This window comes from Panthera uncia, chromosome F2 (genome assembly GCF_023721935.1).
Source record: "Panthera uncia isolate 11264 chromosome F2, Puncia_PCG_1.0, whole genome shotgun sequence".
Lineage (NCBI taxonomy): Eukaryota > Metazoa > Chordata > Mammalia > Carnivora > Felidae > Panthera > Panthera uncia.
Window position 1 is genome coordinate 12,830,981 of NC_064812.1, and position 17,952 is coordinate 12,848,932.

General features: G+C 50.3%; 1 long non-coding RNA gene across 5 annotated transcripts in view; it reads right to left on the reverse strand.

Moving 5' to 3' along the window:
• Positions 1 to 3,478: 3,478 nt before the first annotated feature.
• The window catches only part of LOC125924408 (uncharacterized), a 203,112-nt gene continuing 188,638 nt past the window's right edge, over positions 3,479 to 17,952 (reverse strand). Inside the window, exons 6-9 of one of the 5 annotated variants that reach the window (XR_007458401.1) lie at positions 14,819 to 15,250; positions 7,697 to 7,943; positions 6,381 to 6,466; positions 3,479 to 4,098 (exon numbers count right to left, since the gene is read on the reverse strand). This is a non-coding gene — a long non-coding RNA (uncharacterized LOC125924408). The remainder of the gene's footprint in view (positions 4,099 to 6,380; positions 6,467 to 7,696; positions 7,944 to 14,818; positions 15,251 to 17,952) is intronic. The other 4 variants (XR_007458400.1, XR_007458398.1, XR_007458402.1 and 1 more) reach the window with 4 other exon arrangements.

The window sequence follows — 17,952 nt, forward strand, 5'->3', positions numbered from 1 at the left end:
TATATATAAATAAAACCAAAAGGCTTTTGCTTGAAATAGAGGTTTATTTTCTGTGCCGGCTGTCTTTGGTCTAAGGTCATTCATTCATTCCACAAATATTTACAGAGTGCTACCATGTCACAGGTGGGGTTCTCAGCGGGGGCTAAGACAGAAATCCCTGCTCACCCCACCCTGGAATTGAATCTCCAGCGAGATAAGGGGCACTAATGGATCAACTCACACAATCGTGAGGCACGGTACAAGGTGCCAAGAACAACGGAGAAAAATAAAGGCAGGAAAGAGAAGAATGCGAGTTGCAGAGTGGTGGGGGGGGGGGGGGGGGGGGGGGGGGGGTGGGTACGACGGTGAATGTGAAATAGTGGCCAGGGGAGGCCTGGCTGAGGTGGTAAGGCCAGAACAAAGGCCCAGAAGAGCTAAGGGAGTGAGCGGTGATGAGGGAGTCCAGCAAGAGCAAGCTGCTGAGCGGAGCTCGAGTGTCTGCGAGAGGGCAGGGGCAGGATGGCAGGTGGGATGAACAGGACAGAAGGAACGAGGGCACGGTCAGGGTAGCGGGGCTGGTTCACATGGGCCTCCCAGACCGTTGCAAGGCCCGTGGCTTTTACTCTGAACAGGATGGGAAGCCTGCGGGGGGGTTTGGAGCAGAAAGGTCAGGTGCCCCGGCTTGATTTCCAAGGGTGACTCTGGCTGTTGCTGTGAGAACAGATTGTAGAGGGGCAAAGGGCAGATGCAGAGACCCGTCAGGGGCTGTCGTACTAATGCAGGCAAGAAATGATGGCGGCTGGGACCCAGGTAGGGGCTTTGGGGTGGTGAGAGAGCATGATATTCTGGGTATGGTTTGCTGATGGTCTGGATAGGATAGGTGAGTGATGGGGAGACCAAGGTTAACTGACTCCAAGGCTGAGCGACTGAAGAGTTGGCGTTGTCATTACCAAGGATGGAGAAGACCACAGAAAGGTGGACACGAAGCCAGGGGAATCAGAAGTCTGAGACGCTGGCGAGACTCTCCAGTCTGGAGAGTGTCTGCCTCTTCAGCCTCAGCAGGAGAAACACAGCATGTTGGTCGGGCCCTTGAGAGGCCTCTCCTGCCAGCCTTGACCTAGGGGTCTCCCGTACATCATCAATTGCAGAGCGTTCTTGAGAGCATCCTTCCCAGGATGACCTGGGAAGAGCTCACAATTCAGCATCCCCCGGGGGAGTCATTCTCACACTCAGCACCTACTAAGTGCCAGGAGCATGTGATCTATGAATAAGACCCTACCACGTACTTACCACCATCACCATCTGAAAAAAAAGAGGAATGTAAGGTACAGAGCGCTAAGTAACCTGTCCACGGTCACACTAGAAGATGGCCACTGTCTTCACTCTGCACACAGTGATTTCCAGCCAAGGTGGAGGGACTACTACCGGAAGGGCGGGTTTTGTCAAAGCCGGGCTGGTGCTGTGGGGAGGAGACCGGCTGGGGGGTGATTTGAGAAGCTCTCTGTTCCTCTTGGCAGCTGTCTTTCCATTCTTACCCCTCCTGTGCCCCTGCGCTTAGACTGTTGATCGAAAGGCACCACTCCACCTGCACAGCCCTGAAGTGCAATGTTTCCCCTGGGTTGCAACCCCACCTCTGGGCTGTCCTCCATGTTACTCTGAACCCAGGGGCTTCTTCTCCCCTTTCTCCCAGGAGGGGAGGATCTCAGCCGCAGTCCTTGGGCTACAAAGGGTCCAGGCCCGGTACCAGGAGTTAACTGCACCTCCCACGTGTGCACTCTTGACCCGAGGCCATGAATCCAGTTCCTCATGGGAGGGACAAGATGGGTGGAAGGAAGCAGAGACAAGAAGGCACAGGGATGCCCCAGGAAGAGAGACTCAGTGGGAACAACTTCAGATCCAGCTCATGGAAAAGCGTCAGGACTCAGGGAGCAGGACAGAATAGGGTTCCAGGCCACTGCATGGGGCAGACAGAGGCAGCACAGCCTTGTCAGCCACACAGGAGATGAACTGTCTTGGGGGGTGGCCGGGAGGGGAGAGGAGGCGGGGGTACCAAACACCTGGTCACTGACTGTGGGTCAGAGGAAGACAGAAACTCATGCTGGCAGAGGGCGGTGTTTTCTGAAGTTCATCTCTGCGACAAGGGGTCCGGAATGGGATAGAGTATGGGCGAGTCCTAAAGCTTGTGCTAGGCAGTGTCCAGAAGAAAAATGGCACCATGATTAAAAAACCTGCCTGTCTGGGTTTGAATCCTGGCTCTGCCATTTATTTAGATTCTCAGGCAAGTGAATTAACCTCTTATGCCTCAATTTCCCCCATCTCTACAAGGGACGAGAACCCCACCTGCCTCGGGGTTGGTAAGTGGCAAGAAATAACTCCAAGCCTGAAGCCCTGACACGGGGCCTGGTTCACACAGTTGGTCCTCCCGGCTAGTGTATCAGAGGACTATCTGGGCCAGGAGTCAGCAAGCCTTTTCTATAAAGGACGAGAGAGTCAGTGTTTTGGGCTTCGTCAGCCATATAGTCTCTGTTGTGCATTCTTTTTAAAATTTTCAACCCTCTGGAAATGTAAACACCATTCTCAGTCCAAGGTCCTTACAAAAACCGACCACTGACCAGATCTGGCCTGCAGACTGTAATTTCACATTCCCCAGTATAGATGGAGATTGAGCCTGGAGATCCAGATGTGGCTGGGGCCAGGGTCCTGTTGGCTGGTTTCCTGTACCTTACAGGGCTGGGCTAGGGGCAATGGTGGGAAGAGCCCTGGGCACAGGGGGAACAGCAGACTCAGTGATGAGAAGCCTGGACAGGTGATGCAGAGGAAATGTGGTAGGACCGGGGACACGGGGAGGGCCAGGCAGGGCTGCTGTGTGCTCTCACTCTGAGCTTGGACCTCACCTGTTGGCATCATGGCATCACAGTCTAAGAGACACAGGAAGCCAGAGCCTCTGAGGACAGCAGGCACTGTGACATTCACAAGAGAGGACTGTTTATCCTCCCCAACATTTATGAACCATTTACCATGTTCCAGGCGCTGTTCTAAGCCATGAACAAGACAGAAGTGACCAGGCTCCACGCCTGGAAGTCCTGGCTGACTTTCTGCACCTTTACTTGCAAGGATGTACTTGTCTCATTGAACCCAGCCTTCATGGGTTCCTGGTCAGTCTCTTCCTTGGGGCATAGGGACCTGGAAGCCTGTTATTCTGTCTTTGTAGAGGGAAAGGAAGAAAAAGATCTGCTGACCATGAAGTGGTAACTAGACAATGACCCCGCCTTGTTCAGCTGGCACCGTGGACAGGGAGCCCTTAGTACGTGGTACCCAGGAAGATCCTTCTCACTGCCCCCAAAATCAAAGTTGTAAGAGGCTCCTAACCGTGGGCCCTGACCATCTAAGGGAGCGGCAACATGTAGCAAAAAGCTGTTGACTATCTCTCTCCCAAACTGAGAAATAAAGGACTTATTATAAAAATAGCTGAGTAGTTACTATGTTTCAGGAGCTTGATCTCATTTAGTCTTCAGAACAACCTGATGTGGTGAAGTATCATTGTTGCCATTTTACAGATTGGAAAATTGACTCCAAGTGAAGGTAACTTGTTATTATGACGCCATAGTGAAGGTGTCCAAGGTCCCTCCATTCACAACAATGAAAAACCTATGCACTCTGTGCCCCAGACACAGTGACCTTCCTTTGGCTCCCGGCCAGCACTTCATCCCTTGGAACCGAGTAGTAAGTTGCATCTAGCACATTATCCTTATTTTATCTTGACTCTCCTCCTGTGAGGAGGCCTAGACTCATTGCAGGACACGTGGCCGATCCCTAATGAATACACCAGCAATTGACGGGTGGCTTGAGTTTTTTCTTACCCAGAAATGAGAGTAACACCACCTTACCCGTGAGAGCCGCAGGGCATTGAGAAGTCTATTCTGAGCATGCTGCAATAGCGTGGCAGAATTAAGGTGTCAAAGGAAAAATGAAGTACTTCAGAGAGGGCATGAAGAAAATGTATTTGAAGCCGGCTGCTGGTTTTCAACTTGTAACTGCCCACACGCCTGCAATCGGGGGGAAATGAAATCCAGCGGACAGGGTGGCCTCGACGTTCAGAGCAGGGGCCACGAGGATTTTCTGTAAAAAGCCAGATAGGATGTAGTTTAGCTTTCGCAAGGCCACAGGTTTCTCTCACAACGATGGAGCTCCATCGCTGCTGCGGGAGATCAGCTCTGGACAACAGGTAAGTGAATGGGTGTGGCCGCGTTCCAATAAAACTTTATTTACAACATCAGGCAGTGGGCCAGATTTGGCTTGTGGGCTGTAGCGTGCTGATTCCTGGTTCAGAGCAGACACAGCAGTGTGACTATTTCATGCGAGCCGATGATGCGACAGGCACGCCACATACTTTCTCTCTTTTGAGTGGATGTCTTTTCAATAACAGGTGTTTGCTGCGTGCTCACCACAGGCCAGCCGCTGTTCTCGGCATAGGGTTTCAGTGCAGAAAAAGGCAAAACCCTGCTTACATGATGAAAACCCTGTCTATGCCCCTCCCCAGGAGAAACCATCACCCCAACTTTCCAGAGGAAGGAAAGAAGCCCAGGGGGGACATCCCAGAGCTTGTGAGGAGCAGAGCTGGGCTGCCAGACCAGATCCCAAACCTCGGGTCTGGCCACGACTGTGTGCCATCCTGCAGTTCGGGACCAAGACCCTGGATTCCAGCCCAGAGGCTGCATCTGCTGAGCACTCTTCCCGAGCTGAGCTAACGTGTGGCTGTGGGCATCTATTGTGGGGCACTGGCCCAGCTTCCAGAAATGCCCCAAAGCAGAAACGATGGGGTGGAAACCACCAGCCTCTGGTAAATGCAAGAGAGGCAGCTCCCTAGGGCACCCCTACACGATGGCCCAGACGTCCCTGAGGACACAGGGGGGCTCTGACGGGGCCCCACCCTCAGCAGCCGCACAGACTGGCCTGGCCGGGGCGGCCGAGGGCCAGGGGACAGAGCCGATGAACACAGCCCTGCTGTCTGAAGGCCCGTCTGCGCAGGGCATGGTGGGAGCCGGCCTGCCGTCCTCTTTTTATGGTTTTATGTGGCTTGGACCCTGAAATAAAAGAGCTCTCTGTGGAAAGGAATGAAGATGGGAAAGGGAGAGAGAGGAGGGATGGACTTTTCTAGAGTTTCCGCTTGGTGCTAGGCACTTGAATTGAACACTTCATCCACACAGAGGGGTGGGTATACAGCGTTGCTCCTGTCTCACAGACCAGGGATTGGGCAAAGTCTTTTTGTAAAGGGCTGGGTAGTAAAAAATTGTGAGTTGTGGGCCATGTGGTGTCTGTCACACCTACTCAACTGTGCCTTAGAGAGTGCAAGTGAGGTATGCACCCCCTGTCGCCATAGAGACAATTCATCAAGGAACAAGCATGGCGGGCTGTCAATAAATTCCATCTGTAGATACTCTGAATTTCCCATAGTTCTCATGTGTTAGGAAATAGCATTCTTCTTTTGAGTTTTTATTTTTCAAATGTAAAAATGAGGGGCGTCTGGGTGGCTCAGTCGGTTAAGCGTCCAACTTCGGCTCAGGTCACGATCTCACAGTTTGTGGGTTCGAGCCCTGCGTCCGGCTCTGTGCTGACAGCTCAGAGCCTGGAGCCGGTTTCAGATTCTGTGTCTCCCTCTCTCTCTGCCCCTCCCCAACTCGTGCTGTATCTCTGTCTCTCAAAAATAAAAATTAAAAAAAAAAAATTAAAAATATATAAATTAAATTAAATCAAATGTACATGCAAACATGTAAAGTTTTAAATGTAAACAACATTTGAAAACATAACAACCATTTTCAGTTTCTGGGCTGTACAAAAGCAGCAGTGGGTTGGAGGTCGCCCACAGGTCATAGTTTACTGACCCCTGTCCTACATGATGTCACTGCAGTGTGGGAAGATTCAGTTCATGCCTGGATCACATCCTTAAGTGGGTGACTCAGGAGTCTAACCCGGAACCTAGGTTTCCAAGCCACAAGTACAGAATTCCTAAGGACAGTACGGATGATAGCAAAAGTCTATCTGTTTTTGACAATTGCAAACAGAACCATAAAGGCATTCATTCATTCATTCGATCACTCGATCAATCATTCATTCACTGATCTTTTTAAATGTTCAGGACCATGAGGTAGGAGATGTTCACGTCAAGAGCCTCTTTTAAGCCTTATGACAACTCTTAAGAAGGCTGGCGACTTACAATGGTCATTCCCATTTCACAGATGGGAGAACAGAGGTGCAGAGAGAAGCCCACATTCATTCCATTTTCCCAGCTGCCTGAGCCTGGTGGGGGTGAGACCTTTCCTTATGGAGCGTGGCAACAAATAAGTCACATACGTAAAACGAGAAGGCTGAAAAGTGGATTTTTAAGGTTGAAAAATACGCACAATTGTTCCAGATGCGGGGCCAGCGGGTGAAGCTCAGGGAGGGGTCCTTTGGGCCGAGCCGCATTTTAGCCATCAAACATGGGCACCTGGGCAGCAAGAAACAGAAAGGACAAGGTCCAAAGTGGGGAGATAGAAGGCTGTGTGGAGGGCAAGGGACCTACCAGCTTCGCAAAAGGCGCCACAGCCCCTGGGGAAGGGGGATGGGTTGGCCAGAGGAAGGCCTGAGGCCCCTGCCCGGAAGAAGGGATGAGCTGCAAGGCGCTGGGGACTCCTGAGGGCCATCCCCTCTGCTTGACAATTCAGCAATGGCCAGAGCCTGAGGCTCTCAGTCTGCAGCCCCCTGGGGGCTGGGAGCAAGGCTGAGCCGCTGAGCCCCTCCCTGCAGCCCCTACAGGTGAGGTGGGGGCGGCCCGAGGCCCGAGGCAGTAGCGGCCACCCCCTGGCTGGAAGGCAGGCACGGGCTCAGCAAGAGGAGAGCTTGTGATATGTTCGCATGGGCTTTCCTATTGAACCATTCAAGTCTCCCAACCTGATGAAAGGTTGTATCTATTTTTAAAGGTTTGTACACATAAACCACGTGCTATGTTCTCTGCCAACAAGGAACTTGAAGCTTGGAACAGCGATGCCCTGGCTGTTGGAGGCCAGGGGCCCTGTTCTTTGCTGCCTCCCGGTCCTCATGGCACCCCCCTCCGGTGTCTGAGAAACACCAGTGGGGGGCAGAGTTAGGAGGGCAGAGGAAGAGATGAAGGAAAAACAAGGGTCTTGAAGGCGCCGCGACCTTATTGCCTCCCTGGGGAGTAACAAATGTCGTGCTCTGGGAGGGAGTGGGTGAGCAGGCCACTGTGTGACGTGGGAATAGAGGATCACTCTGAGCGAAGGTCAGGCTTCTCCAAAGTGAGAAACAGCCTGAAGACGAGCGGTTCCCTCGACCACAGTGGCACAGGCCGTGCAGGCTGCCAAGGCGAGCGCTGAACTTGGCCAGGCATGCGGGGTTGTATGACAATCTCAGCCCTGCCGGGTCACTCCGGAACACGAGGGCAACCTTCGTACCAGAAAAACAAACCCCTGACCGCCTGCCAGCCGGAGGAGTAAACAGAGGGGCGACCGCACCCCAGGGCCCCCCAAACATTGCTCCTTATCCTGCTGGGCTAATAATAACCACAGCAACCAACTCTCACGAGCACGGACACGTCAGGCTCGCGTGCTCAAAGCTTTAGGTGCATTATCTCTGAAGTCATCAGCAAAAGTCCCCGAGTAAGGTGATAAAACCATCCCATTTCAGAGATGGGGAATGTCAGTCAGGGTCAGGAACTTACCTTGGATCATCATGCCGTTCGACAGTTGAGCTGGGATAGGAACCCAGGCAACCTGATTCCAGGAGCCACACCCAAGGTCTCCACGCTGTCGGCAGGCAGCTGGACATGGTGCAGTGGCAATGAGGGTCTCAGAGCCTGGGATTACGTGGAGTCAGATCTCAGCTCCCCCGCTTCTAGCTGGAGCTGCGTGATTTCGGATTAACTCTGCTCAGTGTTGTCTCATGGGTAAAATGTGGAGCCTCGGGTCCTAGGGTGGTAACAAGGATGGGGGGTGCAGGGTATAAGCAAAGCGGTTGCCAGTAGTTCCTCCATAATGTGTCTGGTCTCATGGGGCCCACAGCCTCTGCCAGAGTAGAGCGTGGGTCCTCCCTGAACCTCAGGCTTCTCTTCAGCTCCCATACAGGGTCACCCTCCCCTCCCGGGGTGTCCTCTCTATTCAGTAAACTCTCAAATAGGGTAGAAAAGCCTAACAAGTTACCCAAAGGCTACCAAAGAAACACATTCTCTGACCACCCAGCCTCAGGCTTCCCTCCCTCCCATCAAAGTCAGCCTTTAACTTCCCACCCTCCTCCATCCAGGGGGACAAAAAGGGAAATGGAAAAGGGGGGAGAGCCATCTGAGTCTTGGAGATGGCTAGTTCCGTAAATACAGAATTACCAAACTGTAGAAAGAATTTTCTTTCTTGCCTGAAAATCTCTCTCCGCTACTCCAGAAACCTCCAGGCCCCCCCTCTCCCAGGAAGGGGCATGGGCGATGGAGATCCCTGCATGGAGCTGCATTTTAACATCATTGTTTTCCTTTGTCATCCTGAGTGTTGTACCATAGGTATTCTAAAAGCTTTATTCTTAAAGCGCCTGGAATCTGGCTTCAGCTCAGGTCATGAACTCATGATCAGTGAGTTCAAGGCCCGCATTGGGCTCTGCACCGGCAGTGTGCGGCCTGCTTGGGATTCCCTCTCTCCCCCCTCACTCTCTGCCCCTCCCCCAGTCATGCTGTCTCTGTCTCTCTCAAAATAAATAAAAATAAACTAAAAAAAAAAAAAGCAGTATTCTCCAAAGGCACCCAGATCTTCTCCAGTTTGTAAAAAAGGGTCCAGTGTGGGCATGTGCGCGCACACACACACACACACACACACACACACACACACACAAGTTTCAAAGCTCTCTCTTTGGTCCTGGCATGCCAGGCTCTCTGAACTCACAAGTTCCCTGCCCTTCGTGAAATTATTTCCTAAATAGGTTTACAGATAGGACCATGTTTCCTTCATCTTTTACCTTCCCTGTGGAAATTCTCATTTATCTGCGAATCTGTGTCACTGAGAAAGAGAGAGGGAGAAGGTAGGCAGGAATGACTATACTCTGATAGGTATGCACTTTTCCAGCTACGCCCCCCACCCTGCTTGGCAAGGTTGCCCGTTAATTATCTGCATCCCTAGCACCCTGCAGATTCTGGGAGGGCAGGGGCAATGTTGAGTCCTTTATCCCGCAGCCTAGCACAGCAACTATGAAGATCAAGTCTCGGACGGATGTTTGCTGAACGCGTGCAGGGAAGAGAGAGGCCGTGGGAGAGAGAGTTTCAAGGGCGCACGGTTGCTCTGCTCCCTTCCATGGGTTAATTCCCCGCCCTTGAGCAAATCTCTAGCCATCTTCTCCTGACCTCAGAGGTCCCTCTAGGGCTCTCAGCCTTTTCTTCTTAGTCGGGCCACTTGGAGAACAAGCTGGTACAGTGTCTGCCTCCCAGGGTCAGAGCCTGGCTGTGCCTTCTCAGCTCCTTGGACGTATGCCCTTGCCCTTCCCCCGGGAGCATTGCAGAATGAACACCGTCCACTCCCGGGCACAGTCCCGGGCCTTCACAAATAACATCTATGGAGCATCCAAACCTGCAGAGGACACATCCTCTCAAGTGCACACACAGCATTATCTACGACAGACCCTATGCTCGGCCATAAAATAGGTCTCTTATACATTTCAACGGACTGAAGTCACCCATCACTCAGAGAGGACAACGGGAATACATCAGAAGTCAGCATGAGTCGATACAGGGAAAATCCCCCAAATGTTTGAGGAGACTCTCCCAGTGCTTGACACGGGGCACGTCCTGAATAATTTCTGCCCTGGTATCTTCCTCCACCACAGTTTCAATCCCTGTGCTGCCATGAACAGGGGAGCCCAACGTCATGGCTGCCGTCCCAAGCACGGCACTGGCTGTCTGGTCCGCACAATGAGCTGGGACTGCGATTCAACCTGGACGCACCCTCTGAGCCCCTTGGCTTTTTCCAGATCCATCTTCAAACAGAAAGATCTCTGCCTTGCTGCCAAATGGAGTGCACCCACCCACCCCTGCCCCACTTTCTCCTCTGAGGAGCCCAATCTTCTCAAGGGCCTGCCCAGCCTCAGACCCCTGGATGACGGATCTCACTCTATTCATTCAGAATATTCTATGGCAAACAAAATGAAGTTTATTTTGTTCAGGGACTTTAACTGACGCTCCTTGAGGAAAACATGAAAACAACATATCAGAAATGCCTGCTTTCTTTTGCCTGCATTTTAGGGGGCGCCCGTGACATTGGCAATATAGTCAACCAGAAAGGAACTCAACCAGCCAAGTCATTCGAGGTACATGATGACAGTGGCCGTGACATCCTTGGATTGGAGAATGAGGTGGGATCTGAATTTCACTTAGGGGTTTGCTTGAGCTTTTGAAGGCCAAACACCTGATCCATGTTTTTAGCTCACGATATAAATGGGCAATTATGGTGCTGATAATCCACCACCCGCGAGAGCCAGAAGGTGAGGGAAGCTGTTATTGGCAGGAATGGGCAGTATGTAAACATTTCGCCAAGACAAAGCTGGTTGCAGCACTCTTCTCCTATAAGTCAGGATCAAGGTCTCCGAGATAGGAAGGAGTGGGAAATTAAGACCTTAATTAAAGCACACCCCAAGGGGCTGGTTGGTGACAAAACCTCCTCAGAACTCCGTCCACATAAGGTTTCCAATGGGGTCCCATCCAGAGAGCAGGTTTCAGAGGCAAGAGTCGAGTCTGGTTTTGTCATCTTCTAGCTGTGGGGCCAGGGGGATGTGGTTTTACCTCAGCTTCCTCATCTGTACAGTGGGGACGAGAGTGAAAGAACCTACCTCAGAGGGTGGCTGTGAGGACGAGATGCGATGATGCACAAAGACACTGAACAAGAACCTCACATGTAATAACAGACAGTCTAGGGCCCTTATCGTGTGATCTAAGCAAACGCACTTCATGTTCAGGACAACCTTGAGAAGTAAGTTATCACCTTTCATAGATACAAAAATTAAAGCCCAGGAAAGCAAAGAAACTTGTCCAAGGACCCAGGTCGTAAGCTGTAGAGGGGGGATTCAGACTCAGGTCTAACCCTAGAGCCTCAGGAAACTTCCAGTCTAAGAGGAGCGACCCACAGAAACACCACACCAGCACCTCCAGGAGGTCCAGCCAAACTGCCCTAGGGGCAAGGTGCCGGACTCACCCTGTAGGAACAAGGGTTAAGATGCCTCATGTCAGCTGGACCTTGGAAGACATTTTGGTTTTCACCAAGGAGAAGAGGAGGTAAGAAGAACCTGATCGGTGGAAAACTCACATTGGCAAAAGAAAGAAGGTACAGAAAAGGAATTCTGTTAAGTGAGACCGGAAAGACAGCCGTGCTGAGCACTGGGCTGGCTGGAGTCTCATGTGAACTCACGTCTGCATTCTTGGAAACACCCTGATCGGCAGAGCGATGTGGTTAAGAGCACAAGCTCTGTGTCTGATGGATTGCTGACCTACTAACGCCGTGTGACTTTGAGCAAGAGACTTAACCTCTCTGGTCCTGAAGGGGGCTCACCTTGCAAATGAAGGCTGTACTGGCCAAATGGGGCATTCCGTATGAAGGCTAAGCCTCAAGCCTGCTAGCATGCTGACGCTTCTTAACGTGTCTGCTCCCTTAGATGTAGTCTGAGTCCCCTCTGCCATCATTCTACCCCCTGCCCAGACCCCTTTTGCTCACTGGATGGCATGTCACAAGGCACTACTAGTTCATGTCCAAAAAAAAAAAAAAAGAAAAGAAAAGAAAAGAAAAAAGACTCAAAACCTGAAGAGAAATGGGGCTCAGTCTGTTACTATTACTAGAGATGAGCCTTCCACTAACATCTTATCCTCTTACAGCCAAAACTGGGGATCTGACTTCATCCCTCGTGCAAAATATGTTTTTGCTGAATAACTGTGACCGATAGCATTTGAACTCTCCCATTTGAGAGCAGCCTGGGGAAGACAGTTTGTGCCTGGACCACAAGGGTACCTCTACTGGTCTTTGTGTTTTCTCGTGTCAAGCAGAATGACAGGTTGGAGACTTTCCGAAGAAGGCACATTCGCTTCAAGCTTTCCTCTCATTCCGCCCAAACTCAAACTTGGGGATCTAATTCTGTGCCTGGGCTTACCTAGGCGTGTGTGATTCTTGGAACCAAAGATCCCCAGACACACATCTTTTCAAATTTCACCTTCCCCAAATATGGATGCATCCGACAAGTGGCGCTCAGTCGTTTAAATGAAGGCATTTCTTCCTCTCTTAATGACACGTAAATTAACAGGGAGTCATGCAACTGGTAGCATCTCAGATTTGAGGAAACACAGCATGTGCTGGGAACCAGACTAGGTTTGCAACAAAACCTGCTTCTGCTCTACAACAACCACATGAATGTAGATGGTCACCCCTAACTTACACGTGAGAAATCAGACGACCAGGGTGTTAAAGAAACATTCGCTCATAGTGCTTAGTATGGGGGGAGAGAGTGTGGGCGGGGTTCTGCTGAGTTCCAATTATCGCACAACTCAGCATCAGAAAACACCATCGCTTTAGGCCGCTCATGAGCTTCTGGTCAGGAATTTGGGAAGGGCTGGGCTGGGCAGTCGTGACTTGGGGTTTCCCCTGCCCTTGTAGTCAGATGTCAGCCGGGCTGTGGTCATCTGAAAGTGCAAAAGGTCTAAACGTCCAAAATGGCAGTTTGTGCGGCTGTCGGCCAGCACTGGGGGCTGAGAGCTCAGCTGAGACCACACACCAGAGCACCAGCACTTGGACTCTTCAGCACCCCGGCCTCGGTGCTTCCCGCGGAGCGAGTAAGGAGATCTGGAGGGAGCTGCGTGAGCCTTTGCGGCTCTGCTGCCTGGAGCCATGACAGGACTCCAGGAAAGGACGTAGATCCCGCCTTTCAATGGGGAGAATGTCAAGAAACGGGGCCCCTTTGTTTTCGAACCATCACAGATGAGAACCATCGCCTGACTGGTACAGACACCAAAACGTGACACTGCTTGTCTGGTGCCCAGAAGCACAAGAAGGGAACGGGAGCCAGATGCGAGGGAGACGATGCTAAGACAAATGCGGGTGGAGTCATCCAGTCACCTGCGCGTCCAGGGGGGTTCCCTTGGGGACGTTAATCACCGACCCAGTGTTGTTCCCACTGTTTGGAACCTGTCTGTAGCTTTCCGAGAAGCAGGTGCAGAGCCGGCTTCGCGAGTTTACAAGAGACATCAGGCTTAGGACTTTGTCAGATATACCTTGTTTCCACCCCCAAAAGGCCTTGCCTAGTTTAATATTTACTGAGCACCAGCTGCAGAATATTCTGGGGCCTGGGAATATCTGAATGAACAAAACAACATACTTTCCTCACAGGGCTTGTATTCTGCTGGGAGATGCAAAAAGTCACCAAATCTGTAATAATGTCAGCAAGACATGAGAACTATGGAGAATGACAGCAAGTGGGGCCTGGGGGATACTGTAGTGGGGGAGGATGGTCAGAGACGGTCTCCCTGGGAGTTGACATCTGAATGGAGATCTGAATGCAGTGAGGAAATGAGCCAGGTATCCAGGGGAAAGAATGTTCCGGAAAAGGGGACCATTCCGTGCTAAGGCCCTGAAGCCAGCCTGCGCTTAGATGTGTTTGGTCTATAGCAAGAAGACCAGTGCGGAGAGTGGAGTGAGCAAGGAGAAAAGGGAGAAAGCGAGGGCCTAGGGTCCACGCAGGGAGGGCCGTATAGGGCACAAGAGGAATTCTGGATTTTATTCTAGGTGGGGTGGGACTCCACTGAAGGGTTTTGAGCAGGTGAGTCCCAGGATTTGGGTTACATTTTGAAAAGATCTCCCTGGCTGCTGAGAGAGGAGGGAGGGGAGGGTAGAAGCCAGGCCCGTTTGGAGGCAGGCTACTGCAGTGGTCCAGGCAGAAGGGGGAGACAGCCTGGTCTGTAAAGTCACCGGAAGAGGGGATGAGAATGGGTGAAATGGACACACATTTTGAAGGAAGATATCACCAGATTTGCTAATGGACACATCTACCAGTTGATTTTTTAACCTCACAAAAGATGTTTCCAAGAAACATTTAGCCCATGCCCAAATTCAACCCTGATCTCTACAGAGGGTGGCAATGTGTGTGGTGGAAAGTGGGAGAGACCCAGGGCAAGCCAGCTCCCTTACACGCCGGGCAGGGGTCTGTCTCATCCTCGTGGCAAAGAAGGAAGGGCCTGGAAAGCAGGCATCTCCCCTTCCTTCCCACCTCGCCCACCCTGCCCCTGCAAGATATGAGGTTCAAAAGAATAAGCTACTGGCTGGAAAGACCCTTTCAAAAAGGAGTTCGAGAAAGTCTAGAGCCTTCTAAAAGGGCTGTCGGGGAGATCACACCCATTTGCATGGGCAAGTTTGGGTATTTTGGTCATTCGCTTCATGACACGACTTTGTGGCCACAGCCTCTCCTCCTGCACAAGTCAGTTCTCTAAGGGGCCCTTTCTGTCAAAAAGAAACCACCACTGGGGCTGCTTTGAGACAGACTTTAGGGGGAGTTTCATGCTCCATGAGACTCAGTGGTGAAAGGGTCAAGAGTCTGTTTCAACACAAGTGGCCAGATGATTAGATCAAGATCCAAACCCAGGCCTATAATAATGGTTTCCTTTCTTTTCTTTTCTCTTTTCTTTTTTTTTTCCTCTTCTTTTCTTTTTTCTTCTCTTCCTTTCTTTTTTCTTTTGGATAAACAGGTACATAGACACTATGGGTCAGGCAGTGTTCTAATCATTGTATAAAATATTTAGTCACATGAGGTTAAGAACGACCATTATCCTTCATTCAATACTCACCACACCTTTGCTGAGCATTTTGCAGACGAGGCCAGTGAGTCACGGAAGAGCTAAATGACTTGCCAAGGCCCTATACCTAGTAATGGTGGAGCCGAGATTGGAACCTGGGACTTCTGGCTCTGGAATTTGGGCTCTTAACCACGGTACTAGTCCAACACAGCCCGACACTGGCTGTGCTTTGGCGGAAGTCTGTGTATCCATTCGAAACGTTTTCCGTTGCAAATTAAAGACAACTTGGAGTGACGTAAAGAAGCGGCCAATGTTTCGGTAACAGACAGTCTGGATGTAGACGCCTGTCTTGGGCTGGTGGAACAGCTCAACCGTGCTATCAAAGATCCAGGCTTTTTCTGTCTTATCTGCTCTGGCATTTCATTCTGTTGACTTGTCTCCTCATGCTTGCAAGATGGCTGCTACACCTCCAGGTATCTTACCCTAGATCCAGGCAGGAGAAAAAGATAAGAATGAGCCTCCTTTGTGGGGCACTTTGTCTTTTTAGTTGGAAAGTTGCCCACTCCCTAGCACATTTCCCCTCACGAAATTAGACCTTGCCTGCCATTTCCATATCTGGTTTATACCAATTTTGATTCATCTCATTCAGCTGGGATTGGAAACCATCTTCCCTGAGGCCTGGGCCCTCTTCCATACCACCTCCACATATCACAGTTCTATGCGGTGGGGAGGCAATGGCTATTGAGGAGACAACGCATACCATTTGCCACAGTGGGTTTTCCTCTCCCCCTTCCACATGGGCACACGGCAGCTCAAAGTCGCAAAGTCAAGACTACGTGACTAGTGAAATGGTAGACCCAGAATATTAACCTCGATCCGGCAGACTAAGTCACCAGCTCTTAACCATGGTGCAGTACGTTGTTGAGTGGAGTCAAGAACAGATGGGCACACATTTGGCTTTATCGCTAATAGTTGTGGAAGCTTGGGAAACTTAGCCAGCCTCCCTAAGCCTCGAACTTCTTATCTCTGAGAAGCCGCCATTGTGGTTAGCAATGGTACCTAACCAGAGGGTGGCTATGAGGGTAAATGAATTAATATATGTAAAGAACCTGACAACACTAAGCCATCGATAATTCCTGGCTGTTATCAGTGTTGTCCCTTATTATTGCTGTTGCTATCTTAATGCCATGAGACTCCGTAGACACAGTGCGCTTGTCCTCAAATGAAATACCACTTGGGGCATCCCTGGCTGACGTGGTGGTACTGACTAGCGGGTGGACTTGATAGTAAGGAGAAGGTGTTCACTGTAACACTCAGTGTGGTTTCAAAGCCCTGATGTTTGCCTTGCTTGAATTTAGTGACCTAGGTCCTGGCCACTCAAAATACGGGTCCACCATCTACAAAGCACAACAGTTGTTCTCAGGACATGCAGAGGTCCAGAGGTCTTCAGAGTTCCTTTCAGCAATACAACTGGAGGATGCTAACCAGAAGGAGAAGCTAATAACTCCCAACCCAGGGGCTATTTGGAGGATTAACTGTGTTAGTGGCATTATAACTAAAAGTGCTGAATAAATGTGAAAAAATAAAGCTTTGGCAATTTCTTACAAGGCAACAATAGTCTTACTATGGGATGCAGCGATCATGTTCCTGGGATCTACCCAAATGAGTTGAAACTTATGCCCTCTCAAAACCCTGCACGCAACAGGACACCTGGGTGGCTCAGTTGGTAAGGTGTCTGGCTTCGACCTAGGTCATGATCTCCCCATTCCCGAGTTCAAGGCCCGTGTCGGGCTCTGTGCCGACAGCTCAGAGCCTGGAGCCTGTTTCAGATTCTGTGTCTCCCTCTCTCTCTCTCTCTCTCTCTCTCTCTCTCTGCCCTGCCTCTCTTTAATAAATAAATAACGTTAAAATAAAATTCAAAAAAGAAGAATGAACGAAGAAACCTGCACACAAATGTGTATACCAGCTTCACTTCTAATTGCTAAAACTTGGAAGCAACCAAGGTGCCCTTTAGGAGGTAAATAGATACAAAAACTGTGCTACATCCAGACAAAGGAAATTATTCAGCACTAAAAAGAAATGAAGCATCAAGCCACATAAAGACATGGAGGGGACTTAAATGCATATTTACTGAGTGAAAAACGCCTAACAGAAAAGGCTACATACTGTATGAGTGAAACCGTATGATATTCCGGAAAAGGCAAAACTACGGAGGCAGTCAAAAATCAGTGAGGCTGCCAGGGGTTTGGGAGGAAGGAGGGACAGATGGACAGGTGGAGCACAGAGGATTTTTAGGATGGCACAACTCTTCTGCACGACCATGTCATGGTGGGTACGTGACGTTTTGCACTGCTCAAAAATCCACAGAACCATGCAACGGAAAGAGTGGACCCTGAATATAAAGTATGGCCTTTCATTCATCATAATGTATTAATATTGGGTCATAAGTTGTAGCGAATGTACCACATGAACCCAAGATGTTAACAATATGGTGGGGGCAGGGGATCGGTATACAGGAACGCTCTACTTTCTACTCGATTTTTTATAAACCTAAAATTTCTCCCAAAAATAGTCTCTTGGGGTGCCTGGGTGGCTTAGTCGGTTGAGCACCTGACTTCAGCTCAGTTCACGACATCATAGTTCATGGGTTCAAGCCCTGGGTAGGGCTCTGCATGAACAGCTTAGAGCCTGGAGCCTGCTTCGGATTCTGTGTCTTTCTCTCTCTGTCCCTCCCCTGCTTGTGCTCACTCTCTCTCTCACACAAAAATTAAAAAAAAATAATAATAAATTTAAAAAATATTAAAAAAAAATAATAAAGTCTATTGGGGCACCTGGCTGTCTCAGTCAGAAGAGCACACAACTCTTGGTCCTAGGGTGGTGAGTTCGAGCCTAAGGGATTACTTAGTATAGGGATTACTCAAATAAATAAAACTTAGTAAGTTTATTAATGAATGAATGAATGAATGAATGAATGAATTTTTTATTAGTTTTCTTTATTTTTGAGAAGCAGAGAGAGACAGAGCGTGAGTGGGGGAGAGGCAGAGAGAAAGAGGGAGGCACAGAATCCGAAGCAGGCTCCAGGCCCTGAGCTGTCAGCACAGAGCCCGATGCGGGGCCCAAACTCATGAACGGTGAATTCAGGACCTGAATGCTCAACCAACTGAGCCACCCAGGTGCTCCAGGAA